Source organism: Eptatretus burgeri, chromosome 1, assembly GCF_056783735.1.
Source record: "Eptatretus burgeri isolate ZD-2024b chromosome 1, Ebu_testis_v1, whole genome shotgun sequence".
NCBI classification, from domain to species: domain Eukaryota; kingdom Metazoa; phylum Chordata; class Myxini; order Myxiniformes; family Myxinidae; genus Eptatretus; species Eptatretus burgeri.
In genome coordinates, this window is record NC_140961.1 from 133,144,784 (window position 1) to 133,168,576 (window position 23,793).

Sequence of the window (23,793 nt, forward strand, 5' to 3'; positions counted from 1 at the left end):
GAGTTTATGTCTGGGTGGTGTTTGTCGCCAGACAGCTTGGCTCCGGACATATCCAGGTGGTGTTTGTCTCCGGACTGTGTTTATCTCCTGACATGTCTGGGCGGTGTTTGCCCCTGGGCGGTATTTATAGTAGGACCGGATGAAAATGGATTTCAGACACAATTTTATTTCCATCTTCACTGCTATTCCATGCAGAAGAATTTTGATGACACTGTGAATCGTAATTAGTGCTTCACCACACGTCTGCCTTCCCTTCCTCTCACCTCTCGCTGCCTTCCCTCCCCCCCACCCCTCCTCACTCTCCCTCCCTTCTTGCTCCCCACCCCTCTTCCTCCCCCCCTCTTTTTCCCCCCCCCCTCTCAGTATTCCCATCAGTGAAGCGACAGGTGGTATTTGCTCTTTTCTAATATATACAGCTCATTCTAACCACTGACTCACTGACTCACTGATATTAAAGTTCTGTACCTTCTGGGTGAAATAGAAAGCTGAAATTTCGCATACCAATGGACATCAAAGTCTATACACTGGGATAAATCGCAAAACCATTGGAAATTATTCATCAATGAAAAAATATATAAATTAGTATAAATAAATGGGAAAAAATTGATGAAAAAAATGCAGGTGAGTGACCCAAGACGAGGAGGAAGCACAGTAATTTTGCATGCCAACGGACATCGAAGCCTCTACACTGGGAAAAAATTACAGAATCATTGGGAAGTGTCCGTAAATGAAAATATAAATAAATGAAGAAAAATGCAATTGAGCGACCCGAGACAATGGGGAACCACGGTAATTTTGCATGCCGACGGACACTGAAGCGGATAAACCAGTAAAAAAAAAAAAAAAATCAAAGAACCGTCAGAGAGCATCCATAAATAAAAACATAAATAAATGAAGAAAAAAACTGAAAAAAATGCAGGTGAGCAACTGAAGACAATGGGGAAGCACAGTTTGTTATTGCTTACAATGTGTAAGCATACCCTACTGAAAAAAATGTATATATATATATTTGTATATCCTGATATATCCTGCAGTGAGGCCATAAATCTGACCTGGATGGGACCCGTGTTCTTGACACAACTTCCTACAAACGTCATATTGATTCTGGAGGCATGCCAAAGGCCAAGAGGGTGGTCTAATTGGGGAGACCCTGAGTATTTCCACACAATTCACCTCTTTTATACAAATGGGAAAAACTGGATGGTGCAAACAGCTGAGCAAGGGAACGAACAACAATGTTTGGTGCCCGAAAACGCCACTTCCACCGATGCACAACATTTAATGGGGATTCTACAAATTACACAATGCATTCATCACCACACTGAACCCGGATGCATCAGAAGCCTTGGTGGTGCCCTGGAAGCACAGCAACAAAAATGTGCACACACATATTCTCATCCCCACGCTTACAACACAGAGGTCACAAATGCTAAAGAGCAGATAAACTCTTTTGATATTACTCAAATACAGACAAATCCAAATGGCTTTTTAATTGAGATCCCAGCATAGTAAGTCCTGTGCTCTGATAGGAAAGTCATAGCAACTTAGCCAATCAATATAAGATTTAAGATTGTCCCCCATGACTTATCAATACTGCTGAGATTGCTGCTGAACACTTATAGGGAGACAATGTAATTGAACATTATCATTTGTCCACAATCAAGCTGTACCTTTACTGCCACCCATCCCCCATCGCCCTTTTCTTACTATACTCCTCGTGCTGTCAACCTGTGAATTATACTTAATGAGTGAGGATGAACGAGAATAATGGGGTAATCTAAACTGCACACTTGAGTACTCATGTCATCAGAAAAGCTGTTGGATTTATGGTTTGATTCACGTCATTGTAGTCCACCACCTGAAGGATTTATACAAGGAAATGCGACACAATAGGTGGCCATCAGGGCAATCATGCCCACCTATTTCCTCTAATATCCATGTACCCTTCTCATCTCAATGCTTCCAAATATCTAAGTCCACCACGTGAAGGATTTCTACAAGGCAATCTGATGCATGAGGCCATCAGGCCCATCATGTCCATGGATTTCCTTTAATTTCCATGGACCCTTCCAGCTTCAATGCTTCCATGTATCTATCCAACTCATGGTTTGATGACCGATGATTGGAGAAGACTATTTTGGGGAATCTTCCCATTCTATTTTTAATGTCTACTAGCATTGAACCCATCGCTTCACTGATGGTAGTTGAACATCATAAATTATGCACACACACACACACACACACACACACACACACACACACACACACACACACACACACACACACACACACACACACACACACACACACACACACACACACACACACACACACACACACACATCTCACTCGTAGTTTGTAAGATAAGAAAATGTAAAAACAGGGAGGAAATCTCAAAAAAAAAAAACCAAACAAGGTGAGAATGACACCATAATCCTCTTATGAATTACCAGCGCAACATATTTTGACATTTTACTTTTGTTGTCTGATTATGATGGATGAAGAATGACACCACATTACGATGCCACAATACGACACCACAATCCTCTTCTGGTTTAACATCATGATATCTTTTGACATTTTACTTTTCTTGTGGGATTGTGATGGAACAACGTCAAAAGATATCAACACGTCAGTACAGTAAACCCTGAAATATCACGGGGGTTGGGTTCCTGGAAAATGCCATGATAGTTAAACCTGCAATAGTGGAAACAAAGGGCCAAAGGGAAAAGGGGGGATCGGTTTCTGGGCTTCGAGAAAACATAGAGGAAGGTCGACGGCAGCCAGAAATATACACATCATAATTGAAATAAACATGTAAAATACACAGTAGTATCAGAAAGTATTGTCGTGTCCAGAGGGTTTGCCCCCACCTGGATGGATAGCCGAGTGATTTCCCTTTGGAGGCGAACAGCCGAGATTCTCGGGAGATTATGGCGCATGCGGGACGGGAGGGCGGCAAAAGCACGTAGCAGACAGAAGCACAACACAGGGGTTTATACTCGAACCCACGACAAGTAGACAACACAAGCAACTTACATAAATATGAGGTTTAATGAAAATAAATCAAATATTTACAATGATAGTAATTCAAAGAGTAACAAGAAAAAGAGCAATCAGAGATTGCAGACATTCACCAGGACTTTTGGGTGGTGTTTGTGTACTGGTGTGTTACGTAATTAAGAGATGATAAGAACTGCCACTTTGTAACTTCTGGCAGTGATGACTGGGAACCAAGACGTCCGGCTTTGATGCAACCCTGCTTTGATTGGATAACTGACCCATGACGTTTTTTAAAGTTTTATTCAGTTGAATTTAGGATGGGATTAAAATATATTCAAATCAAATGGAAGACCAAATAGGTACAAGTGCTGCATTGGAGTAATCAGAAGGAACCCAAACAAGCAAAAAGCAAAGATGAAGTCATCAGGAGGAACCTGGATAGGATTTGCATTTCAGCAGCTACTCCTCTACCCTCAAACCCATCCAGGCACAGCCAAGTGAGCCTTATTCAAAAAAGAACAAAAAAGTCAAAAAGAACCCAGATCAAAAAAATAAATAATTCTGGCTGCCAAACCATGTGTCCGAACAAATTGAAATTTTAAACTTCTATTCCCCATCACTACTGGATCATAACTTTGAAGTTTCACATCAATTTATTAAGCGGTTCCAGAGAAGACATTATTTATTATTTTTCTTCCATCCAATATGGCTGCCAAACCATGTGACCTATCACTTATTCCTCAACAAACTTGTATACCCAAGGTGTGGGTAACATTTGTGTGAAGCTTCCCCTCGATCTGTCCACCCGTTCTGGAGAAGAAGATTTTTATAGGTTTTAGGGTAAATCCAAGATGGCTGCCAAACTATGTGGCCGATGATATTGTTGTGGATTCCCGCCGGCGTGCGAACGACCGCGTTTAACCAAAAGCGGCTGCTTCGCCCACCGAACGGACAATCTAGTCACTGCCTTCCGGATCAAACGCCGGAATCCCGCTATAGGTGTGTTTTGGGTGCACACCACAGCCTAGTCAACACTCTACCCACGCTACAGGGTCAATTGCCGAATTGTCGATATACCTAATTAATCGCGCGGGCAGACTACCGAGAGACTGTACCTCAACGGGGCCGCTTGGAAACGAGCCCCTTAAGCAGCTCACTTCGTTTTGGGATAACCAAAAGGGGTATTATCGCGCAGCCCCGTTGGACCCAATCACTTTATTGGCTATTTAACAACCAACTATATTCCGAACATAGAACGGCAGCTCAATTCAGGGAAGAGGACGCAACGAACGGGTTAACATTTGAACAAGCACATTTATTTACAAAGCACACGTAAACAGTGATGCAATCATGCAGGTATGCAATTATGCAAGGCCGAACACGCATGCAAGTATACAACCAACAAAACCAATGCAAAAGAGCTACTACCATCTATCTATTATGTACACACTTAACAGTTCTACTTACGGACATGGCGCCACAACGTTCATTCAAAAGCAACAAAGAAAAACCACAGGAAAGACGAGGGGTACACTGGACCTCTTGGGTCTTTATTTCACGGAGCTGTGATGAACGCAGAAGCTCCGTGAGGCCGGGCTGGTTACCTTCACCTTTGAGGTGCCTCGCTGGGGCGACCCGCGACGTCCCGTCCCCACGGCAGCTGTCGTGACCGCGGTCCGGCCCAGGCCCCGTCCGACGGCCTGGTGATTCGGGCCCAGCCGGCAACGCCTCAGAGGAACGAACGGGCCTTTTGCTCTTTCAGAGTTGATGCTATCTTTAAGAGCCCATCCGTCCCTCAGCGCTGCTCGGACTGTCCCGAAGCCCGATCACCTCGGACCGTTCGATGCTGGCTGGCGACCTCTCTCCAGTTCTCCCCACGTCCCACACACGAACATGCAGTTCTGCGTGCCACGGCTGGCCTGCTGTGCTCCCAGCTCCGTCTCCTCGGCGAACCCGGACTTCCACTGCCCTCCACTGGACTCGAACCTTGCTCTTCACACCACACCAAACCCAGACCGACTGCCAACTGCGAGCTTGGCGCTCTGCGTGCTTTTTTATAGGGTTCGTGAGGCGAGGTTTGATCTCTGACCCCCACTGCCTCCACCCCTCTTGATCTGATCCGAATTCCGAGGCGAAGCTCGGCGCGAGCATACGTGGTAGACATCACCGTCGCTGGCAACAAGGAAACCCCCGCGGGTGTTTGCAGCGATCTTGCCGTGGCCGGCGCAAAGATGGCGGCGCCGCGGAGTTGAAGGTGAAGCGATGTTTCGTTGTTGGGTATTGGGGGAGATGCAGTTTAGGAGATGGTGGTTGGCATTGTGGAGAAGGTGGTTGTGGTTGGCATCATGGAGAAGGTGGTTGTGGTTGGCGTCATGGAGAAGGTGGTTGTGTGAGGGCGGTTGTTGTGGTTGAAATGCAGTTGGCATTGTGGAGAAGGTGGTTGTGGTTGGCATTGTGGAGAAGGTGGTGGTTGTGGTTGAAATGCGGTTGGCATTGTGGAGAAGGTGGTTGTTATGGAGTGGTTGGTCAGAGCGATGTTGGTGGTGGAGGTGGTTGTTGTGAAGCGGTTGGTCCAAAATAACGATAGTAAAAGAAAAACGGCTTCCTCAAAGATTACAGCCCGGTTACACGAATAATCTCCTTTAAACATCGGCGAGGAAATCTATCTGAACACAGACTTATCGACATAACTGATCTAAGGACCTATATGGTGCTCTGCGAATTTCCACAGCCGTAACAATATCATATGTGTGAACCTTTTGTTGCTCATGGATAGGCGGTCGAACATGTAAAGTTTCGCCTTGATCGGTTCAGCCACTTTAGAGAAGAAGATTTTTGAAGGTTTTTTTTTGAAAAAACAATATGGCTGCCGAATCACGTGACCGATGACATCATCAATTTTTTTTTCTGTGGAGCATTTTATCCCGAGATAACCTCAAAATTTTTCGTACTGATCAGATGTAGCGTTCTACATTTGCAATTATAACGTCACAACGAAGGCACCTATGATGTCGTTTAAAAAAACATCACATTTCTCATGAGGAGTACTTGCCATGTGCCCAGTTTCAATCTTTTCCTTGATGCGGTTTGAGAGATACACTACCGGTCAAAAGTTTTAGAACACCCCCATTTTTCCAGTTTTTACTGATATTTAAGCAGTTTAATGTTTCAATGTAATCTGAAATTAAAGCATAGAACAAATAAACAATTGCAGATAAAAAAAAATCATGGAATCGTTTTGTTGAACAAAATTTAATCTAAATCTTTTACTCATCAATGTCACCACCTTTTGCAGATATAACAGCCGTACATACTCGTGGCATTCTTTCTACAATGGAAATCAAATATTGTTCGGAAAGTTCTTCCCAACACTGTTGCAGAAGTTCCCATGAATGTGTTACACTTGTAGGTTGCTTTGCTTTCACCCTTCTGTCCAGTTCATCCCAAACCAGCTCGATGGGGTTTAAGTCTGGAGACTGTGCTGGCCATTCCGTGATTTGAAGCCTACCGCCTTGTTCTTTTCTTCTAAGGTAGTTCTGACATATCCTGGAGGTATGTTTTGGGTTGTTATCTTGCTGGAGGATGAACCACTGACCAACTAGGCGAAGACCAGAGTGTATTGCATGGCGCTGCAAAAATGCTGTGGTAGTCCTTTTGGTTCAGGATGCCAGTCATTCTGTGCAAGTCGCCGACTCTGGATCCTGCAAAAGAGCCCCAGATCATCACGCTTCCTCCTCCATGTTTGACAGTTGGTGTCACACACTGAGGAACCATCCTTTTGCCTACTCAACGGCGTACAAGAAGCCTGCGTGATGAACCGAAATTTTCAAATATTCATTCGTCGGTCCATAAGACCTTCTTCCAGTTTTCAGTAGTCCACTGGCGGTGCTTCATGGCCCAGGCAAGCCTCTTTCTTATTTGCCATCTCAGCAATGGCTTTCTTACTGCCACTCAACCTGTCAAACCTGCAGCTCGAAGTCTTCTCTTCACAATTGAAACTGAGACTTCCTTACTTCGACCAGTGTTAAGCTCTGCTTGAAGCTGCTGTCCTGTAAGCCACCTATCACGCAAGCTGTTGACTCTCAGAAACTTGTCTTCTGATTGTGTTGTGGCTTTGGGTCTGCCAGACCTCTTCCTGCCAGAGTTTCCTCCAGTTTCCACGTACCTTTTGATGATGTAGGAAACTGTACTCACTGACACCTTGGCTTTGCTTTGCAATTTCTCTAAAGGAAAGACCTACACTTTTAAGGGTTATAATGGTCTGTCTATCTTCCTTTGTTAATTGTCTTTTTCTCGCCATTATGATAGCAATATACTACTTCCTGCAGTGTAATATTGGCCAAATAATGCTTCAAAGGGTGGAGCAACACAGTCTGTTCCAACACTGCTTTTATACAGAGGGTTTGTAACTAATCAACAAAAGTTGTGACACCTGTAGGAATTGTTTGCATCAATTTTCAAGGCTTAATCTACTTCCATTGCTGCAGAACAGCTGCAGTTGCAAACCCATTACTTGTTCCCTGAAAAGGGCCTTTTTTAACAACTCTGAAATTTCCATTAATTTTCAGTTTTTAGTAACCTAAACTTTTTTTACACCTCTGTCAGTTTACCACTTAGCTTTGTACCATTTCTGGTTATTCACTGGACTTGAACTGCTTAAATTTCTGTGACAACTGAAAAATGGGGGTGTTCTAAAACTTTTGACCAGTTGTGCACATTGGTCCAGTTTTTTCGTTTTTTCAACATCACTGCCACACCACATGACCTATGACATCATAATTGTGAGTACAACATTCTACATTCATGAGTAGTCGCACCGATGGTGAAAATGTTGTCTCAATCCGACAAGCGGTTGTGGAGAAAAACTCGAAAGTTCTGTGCGGACAAACAAACAAACAGACCCAAATGCAATACCCTCTTCTTCGGCGAGGGTAATAATCAAAACAGAACGTGAGCTAAACTAAATCTAATTTTGAGGCGTCTCCACACAGACTTTAATACAGACAAGGGGACAAAATAATGAAAGAAAAATCCCTCCTTTATCCCAACACTTAGCTGTGTGCCCAGAGATGGGTTTCTGCAGCTTGAGGTTCGACAAACCGCTTCGTCACTGTGGGGGAAAATGTGCCCAAAATGGTGCCAGCTGCTTTCTTGGTAGGAAAACATACAGGAGGCAATTCGGGTGACGATACTCAACACCAGTGCTCAGAAACTACCATGCAACTTCTTTCGTCGTTTGCACTTGCCGATGCCGCTGCTCTCTGCAGAATAGCACCGTATTCCTCTTATGGCACAACATGAGGCCTCAAGGCTGGTCTCACACAATCCAGCCTAATCCAGCACAAGAATTGTCTCTCACCATCTCTGTCTCACTCACTTCTGTCCCGCTACGAACCTCTTGTCCCGACTGCCTTCTTGTCGCACCACGCGAGACTCTCATCCCAACCAAACTCTCCTCCACTTTGATGTCACGCCCATCAATCATCCACTTCGGGGGTGTAGTTTGCTAGTTGTCATCCCTGTAGGCGGGGTTTCTTGCGTGCTTGGACATGCAGCTCAGTTGTTGTTTTGAGGACATGATTCCTTTTAATCGTCAGTCTTGAAATGCAAAAAAGATAGGAAAAGGTCACGGGAGCAATCATAAACTGGGAGAAATTATCCTTAAGCTCTACCTAATTAAACACAGCACCACCCCCGTGTGGTAACGCACAACGCTTAAGCTCACAGTTTCCCGACTTAATTTACATTGAGATGTCTCTTACATGTCCACGGACAATGCAACTATACAATCCTATCTTTCCGATGAAATTCCTTCATCTATCCCACAAACGTAACAGTATTCACACCCCTTTTGTCACATTTTGTTGCGTTACAGCTTGAATTTAAAATGGATTAAATTTTAAAAAAAATTGTCACTGATCTCCACAAAATACCCCAAAATGACAAAGTGAAAACATGGTTTTTAGAATGTCTTTTTTACAAATTAATGAAAACTGTAAAGCTGAAAAGTCATGTGTCAATAAGTATTCAATCCCCAAGTGAATACTTTGTAGAAGTGACTTTGGCCGTGATTACAGCTTCGAGTCTTCTTTGGTGTGTCTGCCTGCATCAGCCTTGCACATCTACATTTGGGGATTTTCTCCCATTATTCTTTTCAGATTTGCTCAAGCTCGATCAAGTTGGATGGGGAGCGTCAGTGAACAGCAATCTTAAAGTCTTTCCATACAGATTTTCAAAGGGATTCAAGTCTGGCCTTTGGCTGGGCCACTGAAGGACATCCACATCCTTGCACTGAAGCCATTCCAGTGTCGCTTTGGCTGTATGCTCGGGGGTCATTATCCTGTTGGAGCAGAAATCTCCGCTGCATCCTCAGGTCTTTTGCATTCTGAAGCAGGTTCTCCTCAAGGATTTGCTTGCATTTGGCTCCATTCATTGTTCCCTCTATCCTTACAAGTCTCCCAGTCCCTGCCATTGAAAAGCATCCGGATAGCATGATGCTGCCACCACCATGCTTCACGGTAGGGATGGTGTTAGATGGGTGATGAGCTGTGCTCTGTTTCAGCCAGACGTAGCGCTTTGCATTCAGGCCAGAGAGTTCTATTTTCATCTCATTAGACCATATAAGATTTTGCCTCATGCTCTCAGAGTCTTTAATGTGCCTTTTTGCAAACTTCAGGCGTGCTGTCAAGTGCCTTTTTCTCAGGAGTGGCTTCTGGCTGGCCACTGTCCCATAAAGCCTAGATTTGTGAAGTGCTGCAGAGACGGTTGTCTTTCTGGCAGGTTCTTCCATCTCAGCCAAGGAACTCTGTCGCTCTGTCACAGTGGTCATTTGGTGCTTGGTCACCTTGCTGACCAAGGTCCTTCTTGCCCACTTGATCAGTTTGGGTGGACGGCCAGCTCTTGGAAGAGTCTCGGTAGTTCCATATTCTTGCCATTTCCTAATGATGGAACTCATTGTGCTCATGGGAACTTTCAACATGCTAGAAATTGTTTTACACCCTTCCCCAGATCTATGTCTGCTCACAATTCTATCTCGGGAGTTCTACAGACTGTTTCTTGGACTTCATGGTCGAGTTTCTGCTCTGACATGCACTGTAAACTGTAGGACCTCATGTAGAAAGGTGTGTTTCTTTCTAAATCATATCCAATCAATTGAATTGGCCACAGGACTTCAATCAAGTTGTAGAGACATCTCAAGGATGATCAAAAGGAAATTGGATGCACCTGAGCTCAATTTGGAGTGTCATAGCAAAGGGGTTGAATACTTCTTGATGTAAGAAATTTCACCACAATCATCTTCTGATTCAGATTGTGGAAGTGTGTGTCGGGGTGGTGCTGAGGCAGCATCCACCAGACGGCGGTCTCCTTCGTTTAACCTGAGGCGGTCCCTTCGGGTGGGTGCCGAGAATGTCCTTTCCCTAAGAGAGGATGATCACCTGTCTTCGTTATCATCTGCGCTCAAGCGTTTGAACATCGGTATTGCAGCACTCTGAGATTCAGAGACCGGATAGTGGTGAGATCATGGTGGGTGGTTTCACCTAAAATTGGTCAGGTCACTCTGATGGTTACCATGCCCAAGGAGTGTACCGGTTAATGAGCGTATTATGACACGAGCGATACATTACTCCTTGGGTGTCGTTTCCCTGGTCTCTGTATTTGCTCTGACTGAGGCGAGTGATCTCACTGTGAAGGACACATTCTATGCCACACTGGAGTCTGTGATTGATCAGTGCCCCTGGCAAGATACTCCTCTCGTCTTGGGGGATTTCAATGTTTCGACTGGAACTGAGAGGGATGTTTATGAGACATGTGTTGGTCCCCATGAGTCTGGAACTGTGAAACAGAATAGCATTAAGTTCCTTGATTTGCAGGAAGTCATGGACTTAGGGTGGCTGGTTCATGGTTTCAGTGCCCACAGGCTCATTGCTGGACTTGGTATTCCAATGCTGGTGGTGCGGAAAAGAGATTGAGCATGTGCTCATTGATGGTCACTGGAGGATGATCTAGAACTGCAGGGTCTACTGGAGTGCTCAGTTCCTCAATACCAAACACAGGTAGCAACTCTGAAGTTGCAGCTTAAATCCAGAAGAATGGTACCATGAACAGGCTGAGTGGGGATTTGGTGGGGTGGGGGGGGGGGAGTGGAAGGAGAAGTGCCTTCTCTTCAAATGGAGAAGTGGAAGGATTTAATGTCTGCTGTCAAACATCGACTCAGATTCTGAAACTCGTCCGGACGGCATCAGCCCACGTGTCCTAAAAACCTGCTCTTCTGCTCTTGCTCACCCTCTCTCTGTTCTAGTCACTCTCTCATTTGCTCAAGGTCATCTGCCATTTGCTTGGAAATCAGCAAATATTACCGCCCTGCATAAAAAGGTGCAAAAACAGATCCCTGCAACTACAAACCAATCAGCGTTGTCCCAATCATCAGCAAAGTTTTGGAATCCATCATCACTTCAGACATCAAATCCTTTCTCTTCTCCAATGGCTTGATTTCCGATCATCAATTTGGTTTCAGTCCAGGTCACTTTACCCTGGATATGCTGCTTATACTCTCCCATCAATGGATGGAGGTCCTCAATGCCAGACATGAAATCAGAGCCATCTCGCGACGTAACATATCGCCACATATCGCGTGTTTTCGCGTCAGAGACATATCCCATGTTTTCGATACGGTCTGGCACCCTGCCATGCTCACTAAACTCTCTTCCTATGGTATCCAAGGCCATCTCCACTGATGGCTGGCAGACTTCCTCTCCTGTCACAGCCAGTGTGTGCCCCCAAATGGAGTTCTCTCATTCCTCTTCCTGTCCAGGCTGGAGTTCCTCAAGACAGCGTTCTTTGCCCTGTTCTTTTTCTGGTTTTCATCAATGATCTCTTCGACTCTCTGGCCAATCCTCTTTATCTCTTTGCTGATGACTCCACCCTCTGACGTACCATCTGTCATCCCTCAGATTGGCAAGCAGCAGCTTCTTCACTCTCTGCAGATCTGGATATCACAAACTGGTCCAACACGTGGAACATGTCTTTCAATCCTGACAAATCTCACACTCTCACTATGTCTCTCCGAAAGGACCGTTTGGATCCCCCCCCCCCAAACACCCATCTACTTTCTCAACAATCTTCTTGAAGAAGTCCTTTCGTTCAAGCTTCTGGGTCTCACTATCTGTCATAATCTTTCCTGGGAAAGCCACATTTCCAACCTGGCTTCCAAAGCCAGTTCCCGACTGGACATCATCCGTCGTGCAAAGTCCTTCCTCGGCCCACCTGAGCTCCTGACCACATACAAAGCTTTTGTCCGCATCCTGATGGAGTCCTGCTCTCCCCTCTGGGCTGGTGCTCCCGCCTCTCACCTTTCTCGGCTTCACGCTGTGGAAACCAAGGCATTTAGGATCATTGGTATCTCCCACGATGAGGCTGAGTCTTTGGGCCTCTAAATCTCTCACCACAGGCAAGTCGGTGGTCTTTCTGTCTTCTTCATCTCCTCTCTGGTCTCACCCCCACTGCTTTGTCTGCGATACATCCCCCACCCCCCCCCCACATATTTCTGCAGAGTGCTGAAGGTCTGCCAGCAATCCCCTTCTGGTAAAACTACCAAAATCATGAATGACTGCTCACCCTCACTCTTTCATTCTTCTTTTTCCCTACCTGTGGAACTCCCACACTCAAAACCACGATCTTTTCAACCCCCGTTAATCCACCCAAGCCCACCTCCTTCAAATTCTCTGCTTTCCTTCCTGAAAGTCCCTGTGGTGTCCATCTTGTATTCCCCATCCCTCTCCCTTCCAAGGACCTCCGAATGTCTCTGTTCCCCACTGTTTTGTCCTTCTCTCTCCTGCCCCTCTTGTCTCCTGCCCCCCCCCTGTTGTGCGTTTTATGTTAGCTCACATACGAGCTTTGACAATGCATACAAAAAACCCCCCAAAAAACCCCCCCGTTATTACTCGAAACCCGCAATATTTGAACCCACGATATTTGAGGGTTATAAGTGTATAACAAAATGAGGGGATAACAAACAAACTTCAATTCAGTATTACGAAGAAAATTCAACTCAGTCCAAGGAAGAAATTGCAACTCAGGCTAATGAACAAATTTCAACTTAGTATTACGAACAAATTTCAACTCGGCGTGATTGAGAGCGAAATCCTCTGAGCCATTTGTGGGAGAATTATAACACTATTTTGGCCATTTTGTGCACATGCTATTGCGCCCAAATGGGAGGTGCAGGTTGAACACTACAGAATGACATGGAATGTATTTTTATTTAATTTTCTGGGGACTTGTGCCAGAATGGTGTGTCCGATTCATAGGGGTCCTTCGGAGTGGGAGGGCGAGAATCCCTCTTCAGCAAATTTTCAGTCCAATGACCAGTTCATGGAATGTATCTGTGTTTTTTTTTATAAGGAGACTACCATAATTCGAGACAAGGATGTTTGTGCCAACCACACAGTGGTGTTAGAGGGTCCACTCTGAGTGTGGGAGTTTGAACAGTTCAAACCTCAGCTGAGTCACACCAACAACTAAAAATGGTAGGTGCTGCCTCCTTACTTGATGTTCAGCATTTCAAAAGCATGAACAAACACCCATAGTGCAGGTGTTGATGGGACTGGTGGTTTCCTCCGAAACTGAAGTTCCTTGTAAGGGAACTTATTATCATTATTATTATTTATTATTATTATTATTATTATTATTATTATTATTATTATTATTATTATTATCGTTTGTGCTCCCTCCGGTCATGCAGGAATCAGATATGATGAAAAGACAGACCCCCCACGAGGATGATCAGGCACAGTTTGGTCCAACCTCCATGGTTAGTGCCATTATGCCTATCCTTAATCATTGTGTTGACATTTTTAAAGTTGTTCAGTTCACCTTTCATATCGAGTCATGTGGCACATGGTCGAATGCTCCTGGGGGGTAGCAGGGTACCCTAGAGGTATGCACATTCACATCTCAACTGCCTAAAGCCTGGTTTGAATCACAACCCAGCTATAAGCTGTCATACTGGTGTTTCGCAAGCAAAGCGAGGCATTAATGTGTGTGCCCTCCCTTGGGTGGGTGATAAATTGGGCTTCCCATCTGCCGGCATTAGTAGGTGAATGTTGAAGATCCTACGGTATACTTAATAAAGAAGCAGCACCAATGCTCTGTAAAGTGTATGGTACATCGCATATCTCAGAGAAGGCTTGTGGAGGAGCTGTGACACAAATAACACACGTGCAGACAAATACACTAGGCAATACTGCAGTTGACATCAGACAAACATATACTGAGCTTGAAGAATGTAATAGAACTTCCTGGGGCACTCTGGGTACCAGAGATGCCATATTTATGACATTGCTTTTCTCTCTGCATCAGACGAGGCAACGATGGAGCAATTTCCTCCTCCCCATGGATGCCAATCAACTGCGTTTATCCCTGCTATAATCTTTAAATGCTGAGCATCAAGCAAGAAAGCAGCACGCACCATTTTTTAAGTATTTGGTGTGACTCATTTGGGATCAGAATCAAACCACCGACCTCCTAGACTCAGAGAGGACACTTGAACCATTACGTCTGGTGACCTGCACATCAACATGTTGTTGCAGTTCCTTCCCCACTGGATCACTCCAGTCTGAGTTAGACGAGTTGCGAAGCGACCATGCCAGCCAGTTGTCCCCAGAACTTCTTGCTGGTTCCCACGTCCAGGGTCGTGTTCCCGTACAGATTGAAGTTCCCGGTATGATCGAGTATCGTGCAGTCACGTGACACATCTTGTTATTTGGCCGAGCTAACAAAGTCACGTGACTACGGTCTTGTCTATGCACCAATCCACTTGGAACCCTTTCTTCTTAGCCGCCACATGCCACCGTCATGATGCGAGTGGGATGAGTCAAGAGACCAATCAGTTTTAAACATGTCTGAAAAGAAGTGGCACATCTTTACAAGCAACAACAATTCCCCCAAATTACCCACTACACGTACACTTGCACCCTCGGGATGATCGGATATTCACAAGTAACTTAACAATCTAAAATAGGGCCCCACGTTCAGTTCATGAGACAGTTGGGGGCGAAGAAAAGTCGGACCCCTTGAAAAGTCGGAAGATGATGATCAGCTGGAGGTGACCAAGCAGAGCGACACACATCACAGAGCGTCCCAACGAATGCATCGATGAATGAACAGGTGTAAACTACAATGATCCAGGTGAGAGACTAACGAAGCAGACGATTTGTAACTGACTGGCTCCAGGCAAAGCCGACACACCCAGAGTCTGTCATTATGCCGCCTTTTATTCCCAATTGTCAGTGCCAATATTCCCAATATTCTCAGCCTATTTTCTCCTCTTGATCCACATATTTGTATTCTGCCTCAATCTTATTGGCGAACAGCACAAGGGGTGCATGTTGTTACTGAGCCCCGCTATTGGTGGCTGTGCGACATCTCCTTACCCCAATTGCTTCTTGGCTCCATGGGTATGTACTACTGTATTTCTGATCCACAGTGCTGCCCACAGTGGCAAACCAGCCGGCATGAGACAGTTCAGAGAGAGAGAGAGAGAGAGAGAGGAAGAAAGAATGAAAAACAAACTCGGAAAAGAAACACAATGGCAGAGAAGGACCATCTATCTAATACATACGCAACACATATCTATCCACATGTATGACAATATGCTTAACTGAACAGGGACTTAAGGAATAACTGTCATTGTACTATAGATAGATGCATTATTTAGCCCCTAGGAGTGACAACCACAACAATATCATCAATGTAACCTTGTCTTACTGCTTGGAATGTGCTGATGGGATAGAACATAAGTAGCGCACTTATCTCTGAGCTGTCTTGCCTGGGTTTGATTCCCAACTTAAATATAGACTGCCTGATTTGTGGTCCTGTCAAATTCGCAGGTAGAGAGTTTTAATTATTTTTGTGTACAAACTCATGGTCGTGGAAGAGCTAGATCACTGAATGAATCAGGGTACATCAGAACAAAAGGAACAGTGGAGAGAGAGAGAGAGAGACAGAGAGAGGGGGAAACAGCAGGATTGAAGGACAAAATAGAGGGAGACTTCAACGAATAATGGGTGTGGGTAGGGGATGACACATGGGGTGGACAACATGGATACTGAAGCAAACACTCAGGAAGGAAAAACCTGAAATTTGGAAGAGATGGGCTTGATGGTGGACTTAATGGGGATATAAAAGATCATGGTTTTGGAAAGGGGGATTGTCGGAGATGGTGGTGAACAGCTGTCTTGAAGACCTGGAGGGAGGAATGAAATTGAAGAGAATGTGAAACTTGGTTCTACAGGCAGGAAAAAAAGAGGAACGAATGAGTGGAGCTGAGCAGTGATCCTACATCTTGTGGGTTTCACCAGAAGGGGGTTGATGGTGGATCACGTGCACCCTACAGCATCTTGTTGGTGGTGGGGGTGGGGTAGGAGGGGACAAAGCATGAAAGAGCAGAAAGGAGGCTGTAGAATACAGAGAGACCACTGACCTGAGTTGTATCTCCAAGCTTGCTATCCCTCAAACATGCATCAATCTGGGTGTCCCATCTACTGGCAGTAACTATCCTCCGGTGTCTTTTGATGAAGAGTTGGCGAGTTATCACCGGCATTCCAAGAAATTGCAAATCTCTTCCTGAACGCACCGGAGGCATCACATCAGTGGTGGAGTGACGACTCGAGAAGTGATTTAACCTTTGGATCGAACTCGTAATTGACTTTCAGCTCAACATGCACACGATCCGATACGACGGCTTGTTACCTGTCACAACATCTAATTGTGTGTAAGCACCTGTGCAGTCCTGCGTAACTCCATATATTATGGGTTGACTGCTTATGACGAGCAAAGAAGCGAAATATGCAAAATGCAAAGCTTACTCAAACCCACCTTAGCATGCTCTTACTCAGTATACCTCACGAGCAGCTCAATAGCCAGGATTGTGCCCAACAGTGTCCGGGATTGTGCCCAACAGTGTCCAGGATTGTGCCCAACAGTGTCCAGGATTGTGCCCAACAGTGTCCGGGATTGTGCCCAACGGTGTCCAGGATTGTGCCCAACAGTGTCCAGGATTGTGCCCAACAGTGTCCGGGATTGTGCCCAACAGTGTCCGGGATTGTGCCCAACAGTGTCCGGGATTGTGCCCAATGGTGTCCAGGATTGTGCCCAACAGTGTCCGGGATTGTGCCCAACAGTGTCCGGGATTGTGCCCAATGGTGTCCAGGATTGTGCCCAACAGTGTCCGGGATTGTGCCCAACAGTGTCCAGGATTGTGCCCAACAGTGTCCGGGATTGTGCCCAACAGTGTCCGGGATTGTGCCCAATGGTGTCCAGGATTGTGCCCAACAGTGTCCAGGATTGTGCCCAACAGTGTCCGGGATTGTGCCCAACAGTGTCCGGGATTGTGCCCAACGGTGTCCAGGATTGTGCCCAACAGTGTCCAGGATTGTGCCCAACAGTGTCCGGGATTGTGCCCAACAGTGTCCGGGATTGTGCCCAACAGTGTCCGGGATTGTGCCCAATGGTGTCCAGGATTGTGCCCAACAGTGTCCGGGATTGTGCCCAACAGTGTCCGGGATTGTGCCCAATGGTGTCCAGGATTGTGCCCAACAGTGTCCGGGATTGTGCCCAACAGTGTCCAGGATTGTGCCCAACAGTGTCCGGGATTGTGCCCAACAGTGTCCGGGATTGTGCCCAATGGTGTCCAGGATTGTGCCCAACAGTGTCCAGGATTGTGCCCAACAGTGTCCGGGATTGTGCCCAACAGTGTCCGGGATTGTGCCCAACAGTGTCCAGGATTGTGCCCAATGGTGTCCAGGATTGTGCCCAACAGTGTCCGGGATTGTGCCCAACAGTGTCCGGGATTGTGCCCAATGGTGTCCAGGATTGTGCCCAACAGTGTCCGGGATTGTGCCCAACAGTGTCCAGGATTGTGCCCAACAGTGTCCGGGATTGTGTCCAACAGTGTCCGGGATTGTGCCCAACAGTGTCCGGGATTGTGCCCAACAGTGTCCGGGATTGTGTCCAACAGTGTCCGGGATTGTGCCCAACAGTGTCCGGGATTGTGCCCAACAGTGTCCGGGATTGTGCCCAATGGTGTCCAGGATTGTGCCCAATGGTGTCCGGGATTGTGCCCAACAGTGTCCAGGATTGTGCCCAACAGTGTCCGGGATTGTGTCCAACAGTGTCCGGGATTGTGCCCAACAGTGTCCGGGATTGTGCCCAACAGTGTCCGGGATTGTGTCCAACAGTGTCCGGGATTGTGCCCAACAGTGTCCGGGATTGTGCCCAACAGTGTCCGGGATTGTGCCCAACAGTGTCCGGGATTGTGCCCAATGGTGTCCAGGATTGTGCCCAACAGTGTCCGGGATTGTGCCCAACAGTGTCCGGGATTGTGCCCAATGGTGTCCAGGATTGTGCCCAACAGTGTCCGGGATTGTGCCCAACAGTGTCCAGGATTGTGCCCAACAGTGTCCGGGATTGTGTCCAACAGTGTCCGGGATTGTGCCCAACAGTGTCCGGGATTGTGCCCAACAGTGTCCGGGATTGTGTCCAACAGTGTCCGGGATTGTGCCCAACAGTGTCCGGGATTGTGCCCAACAGTGTCCGGGATTGTGCCCAATGGTGTCCAGGATTGTGCCCAATGGTGTCCGGGATTATACCCAATAGTGTCCAGGATTGCGCCCAATAGTGTCCAGGATTGCGCCCAACAGTGTCCAGGATTGTGCCCAACAGTGTCCAGGATTGTGCCCAACAGTGTCCAGGATTGTGCCCAACAGTGTCCAGGATTGTGCCCAACAGTGTCCGGGATTGTGTCCAACAGTGTCCGGGATTGTGCCCAACAGTGTCCGGGATTGTGCCCAACAGTGTCCGGGATTGTGCCCAACAGTGTCCGGGATTGTGCCCAACAGTGTCCGGGATTGTGCCCAATGGTGTCCAGGATTGTGCCCAATGGTGTCCGGGATTATACCCAATAGTGTCCGGGATTGTGCCCAATAGTGTCCGGGATTGTGCCCAATAGTGTCCGGGATTGTGCCCAATGTTGTCCAGGATTGTGCCCAATGGTGTCCAGGATTGTGCCCAATATAGTCCAGGATTGTGCCCAATAGTGTCCAGGATTGTACCCTATAAAGTCCAGGATTGCGCCCAATAGTGTCCAGGATTGCGCCCAATAGTGTCCAGGATTGTGCCCAATAGTGTCCAGGATTGTGCCCAATAGTGTCCAGGATTGTGCCCAATAGTGTCCAGGATTGTGCCCAATAGTGTCCAGGATTGTGCCCAATAGCCAAGGAGACTGCTTCAGCAGCACCAACGCTCTGCACAGAGTATGGTCCCAATGGATGGATGGATGGATGGATGGATGGATCAGGCATTGTGTGGTGGAGGTGTACGCTCTACCGAGTGCCCTTCTAGTTTTGTCTGTAATTTCATGAACATAAAAGGTCCACAAGAGGAGACTATTTGGCTATTACCACATGGTATTACCACATTACCACATAAGGGTCCAAGTTATCATGATTACCTTTTCTTATCCATAACTATTGCACCATAGGCATGTAGATACACCCTGCTAAGAGGAAAAAAAAAACACAAAAAGAAATAAGGATGTTAAGTATTAAGTACTTTAAGGCTGTTAAATGTCAGTATATACTCTGATGACGGTATTTAAGTGAGTGAGTAAGTTGATAGATTTCGTTGAAAATATAAAGTTAAGTTTACGTGCAGATAAGACAAGAGGCATAGTGCGAATGTGGAAAAAAAAAGTTTGAGTTTGGCCAGGTGCCAGGTCGCGCTCATCCATCTGCAAGATGTTCAGGGACCATGAACCCATTCTGCTGACCAGAGTTCACCTGAAGCTCACATTTGGCCGGACTGGTGTCGTGCTAATGTTCGTACATGCAGGACGGACACATTTCTGAGAAGAAACGTTCACATCACATGCAGAGTTGGTATGTCCCACCTGTGCAATGTCTATCACACTTGTGTCATGTCTATCACAAAGGGCCGCATTGAACCGAACATTGGACTGCCATCAAATGGAGCCGTGCAATGCCACCTGGATAATCCAGTGTCGAAGCACAGGATACCGACATACTGTGCGTTCATCAGTTGCTAAACAAACACAGATGAAAGGAAAACTGCCCAAACCTCCTCATGTGACACAAAAGTGGAAACTGTTTTGTTCATTATTTCCTTTTCTCCCTCCCCATCATTACCTTCTTCAATTGCACGTTTGAGGCATGTAGACACCTTGTTGATACTGTTTAACCCAAATGGCAGTGCCACCCATCGACACTCTACTCAGTAATCACCTAGCAGTTTGTCAATGATGCAAAAGAGAAATAATGTTTAAATGATGTGTCAGAAAGTAATGTGGCTAATGTTGGTTTTGTTGGCTCTGGCTTTAATGTCATGCTGTCATCCTCGCAAAACGCTGGTTGCACCATATTCAAAACTGAAGGCACAACCATCTAGTTTATGTTCTCAACGGACAAGGGTTGACTGCCAAGTAGTCCTCGAACATGTCAGGATTGTGTTGGAACTGTGTGCCAGATTTGTTTATCCTTCCAAGGAGGAGGAAGCATCATTTGACTCCAACAAGTGTATGGTGAGACCGAACACACCACTTGGTGGTCTTAACGTCTGAGCTGAGCCTTGTACCTCCTCGGCAGCTACACCAGTTTGTGTACATCTTAATCCATTGACCAATACAAGAGGACAAGCACATTAATTGAAGAGGTTGTGAATCATGTCAATTATTTATCATTCATTGGTATAGATCCAAATAAAAACCCCCTTTCCAATTTCAGAAGTTGACGTTAAACATTCATGATGAGGATGGGTGTGGGTAGCGGATGACACTGCGAAACTACAGAAACGTCGCAACGTCACAATGTCGCATTTTCCGGATGACAACTGAAGCAGCCTCAAATTTAATCCTGATCTGCTGTGAACTCTTTAATGGTGAGGTTAACAACTACGCTGTAGTGGAGAGTGAAGGACAATCTGTAAGAGAAACAATGGGGGAAGCAGCTCATTCAGGGAATTTTTGCTTTTGCACGATGGTGGTCAAATCCACACGTCTCGTATCGCAAGTGCAAAACAGCCAACATCAAGGCTCCCTTCCCCACCACATTCTCCACATTTGGCTCCATCAAACTAATTCTTAGTTCCAAAATATGAGGGCAACGTCAGACTTAGGAATACCATGAAAAATATAATGAGGACCAGGCGAAGAGTTATTTCTCCATTGGGGTTTGTGAGATGATATTGAAAAACTAATGTCAATTCTTACCCCATTGTTCAGACTCAAAACAGAGTTGTTAACATTTGTAAACTCTGATATTTTTTACTGAGTACTAGTTCAACGGGCCCAATTATTGCTACCTTGTGGGATTAGCGGGGGGGAGGGGCATTTTTTGGTTCAAATATTTGCCGAGCCGGCTAGCCAAGCCTGACGTTCACCCATGAGAGTTTTGTAGAGCAATGAATATTTTGTTGGCCTTCATTAGAAATGCATTATAATGTTATACATTTGTTTTGAATGAACTGAAATAATTACCCTGTGCACGCGAAGCGAAAGGCGGAGTTAAGTTCACTTCTGCTTGTCCGTCCGTCTGTCTACAAACATCAGTTTTTGATCGAGGAACAACTTCATTTAATTTGAAAGTTGTATTTTGAACACCAATCGGAAAACAAACCTGAAGTTTAGCAGTACTTTGGCTCTGAATTTGTCTCGATTGCGCATGCGTGGAGAGGCCGTTTTTAAGGAGTCATAAAGGACACAAACAACAGGCACGAGGAACTAATGTAACGTATTAGATAGGGTGGTGTAAAAGATGCTGTATCAATGACGGTAAACATTTGGAAGTTTTTTTTTTTTTTCTACAGCCAAACTAAAATATTTATTTTATTTCAACGTAATTATATACTTAAACACTGTAGATTGTAGAACATAAATCACTTTATTGGCACTTTGAAAAAGCTTCCGTTTTGCAGTACTTGGACAAAATATTACGGCATCTTACATTATCTTGACCAATCAAATTTGCTGCTCGTAGACCCCGCCCATGTCCTTGTTTCTGAAGACAGCGTGGGGTAAGGTGTTCCAAAAACTCTCTAGGTCGACTGAATCCGGTGTTGTCACTTCTCACTGTCAACTCCACTGGCTTTTTCGCAGAGCCCTTTTGAGACATGATGTCGAGAGAGAGAGAGAGAGAGAGAGAGAGAGAGAGAGAGAGAGAGAGAGAGAGAGAGAGAGAGAGAGAGAGAGAGAGAGAGAGAGAGAGAGAGAGAGAGCTTTGTGTTGTCCTGATGGTTGGCTTGGTGTTGCATTGAAGGCTGCTGCAGGGTCTGTTGGTTGGAACGCGCAATGAGGGAGGGCACCCCAGCTAAATACAACAATACATCCATGCAATTTCCGTTCACAAAAACGTGTTCATAAATCAGAACACCGAATTGGAGGGTGCACAAGACGAGAAATTAGAACTTTCTTAATTATGTTCCTTTCACCACTTGGTTACACTGGCATCTCATCACGATGTCGTGCCAGAAAAAGAAGGGCTGCGGTTAATGGCCGTGCAGATAAGTCATCCCACGGGATTGAGCTCCCGTGATGATAGGGATTTTGCCAAGCAACTGATGTGTGCCTGCTATTTACTGTACCGTGGGGTTCAGCAAACCCATCAGAGAGTCGCTTTTCCAGCAGATACATGCCGTACCTTATTACTATGTTACTGACAGACTCAGCAAGTGAAGGTATGAACGTCTTGTGCATTAGGAAAGCTTCATGAGGACGATGATGTTTCCACCACCGGTTGTAAACACTGCTTTTCCCATTGCAATAACATTGAACACACCATGCGTGTGATTGTAAAAACACGGACTGACGCTTTTTAGGGGGTGAGAGAGGGTAAAACAAATCGCAAACTAAAACAGGATGAGATAATGATGAATAAAGGTTTTGAAAGACTCCATTTTAGTGAAGTGCAGTGAGGAGCGTGGAAGCCAATTTCAATTATGACAGAACAAAGGGAACTAAGAATGAAGATGGAGTGGGAATGGGGTTTTCGAAGATGTATTAAGGAATAATTGGATGTTGTGTTAGAGCGCTGATTCAACACAAGTATATATGGAATTGAGGAGAGAAGGAGTGAGATGAGGAATCAAACGGAAGAACTGAGAGGAGAAAACGTGATGGATTGAGCAGATTCTGAAAGGATATGCAATTATCCAGAGTGCCTTGGTCCCGATGGGGTCAAGGAAAGAGAAGCAGGATGGAGCAGCCCGACCGAAGAATGGAGATTATGCTTGCATCAATAGATCTTGCAAAAGCCTTATCGATTGAATGAAGGTGTCCGATAATGAGGAAGCAGTGAGGGCAATGTGAAATTTCAAGATGACGATGGAGTTTAGAAACTGGATTGGAGACGTGTGACACGCCCAGGATTGGTGAGAGCGAATGGATTTAATTGAACCGACACCATAGCCCGATTCGACTTCTTCCCTTACTCACACCGTAGTCCAATTTTACCAATCCCCTTACTCACACCATCGTCCAATTTGACTAATTCCCTTACTCACACCGTAGTCCAATTTTACCAATCCCCTTACTCACACCGTAGTCCAATTTGACTAATTCCCTTATTCACACCGTAGTCCAATTTTACCAATCCTCTTACTCACACCGTAGTCCAATTTTACCAATCCCATAACTCACACCATCGTCCAATTTTACCAATCCCCTTACTCACACCATCGTCCAATTTGACGAATTCCCTCACTCACACTATCATCCAATTTGAC

General features: G+C 45.7%; 1 protein-coding gene and 1 long non-coding RNA gene across 2 annotated transcripts in view; one reads left to right on the forward strand and one right to left on the reverse strand.

Moving 5' to 3' along the window:
* Nucleotides 1-23,793, forward strand: part of LOC147035458 (glutamate receptor ionotropic, NMDA 2C-like) — a 343,991-nt gene that overhangs the window by 100,523 nt on the left and 219,675 nt on the right. The gene's annotated exons all lie outside the window — the stretch shown is intronic.
* Nucleotides 21,935-23,793, reverse strand: part of LOC147035459 (uncharacterized) — a 94,741-nt gene continuing 92,882 nt past the window's right edge. Inside the window, exon 3 of the long non-coding RNA XR_015062532.1 lies at nt 21,935-22,341. This is a non-coding gene — a long non-coding RNA (uncharacterized LOC147035459). The remainder of the gene's footprint in view (nt 22,342-23,793) is intronic.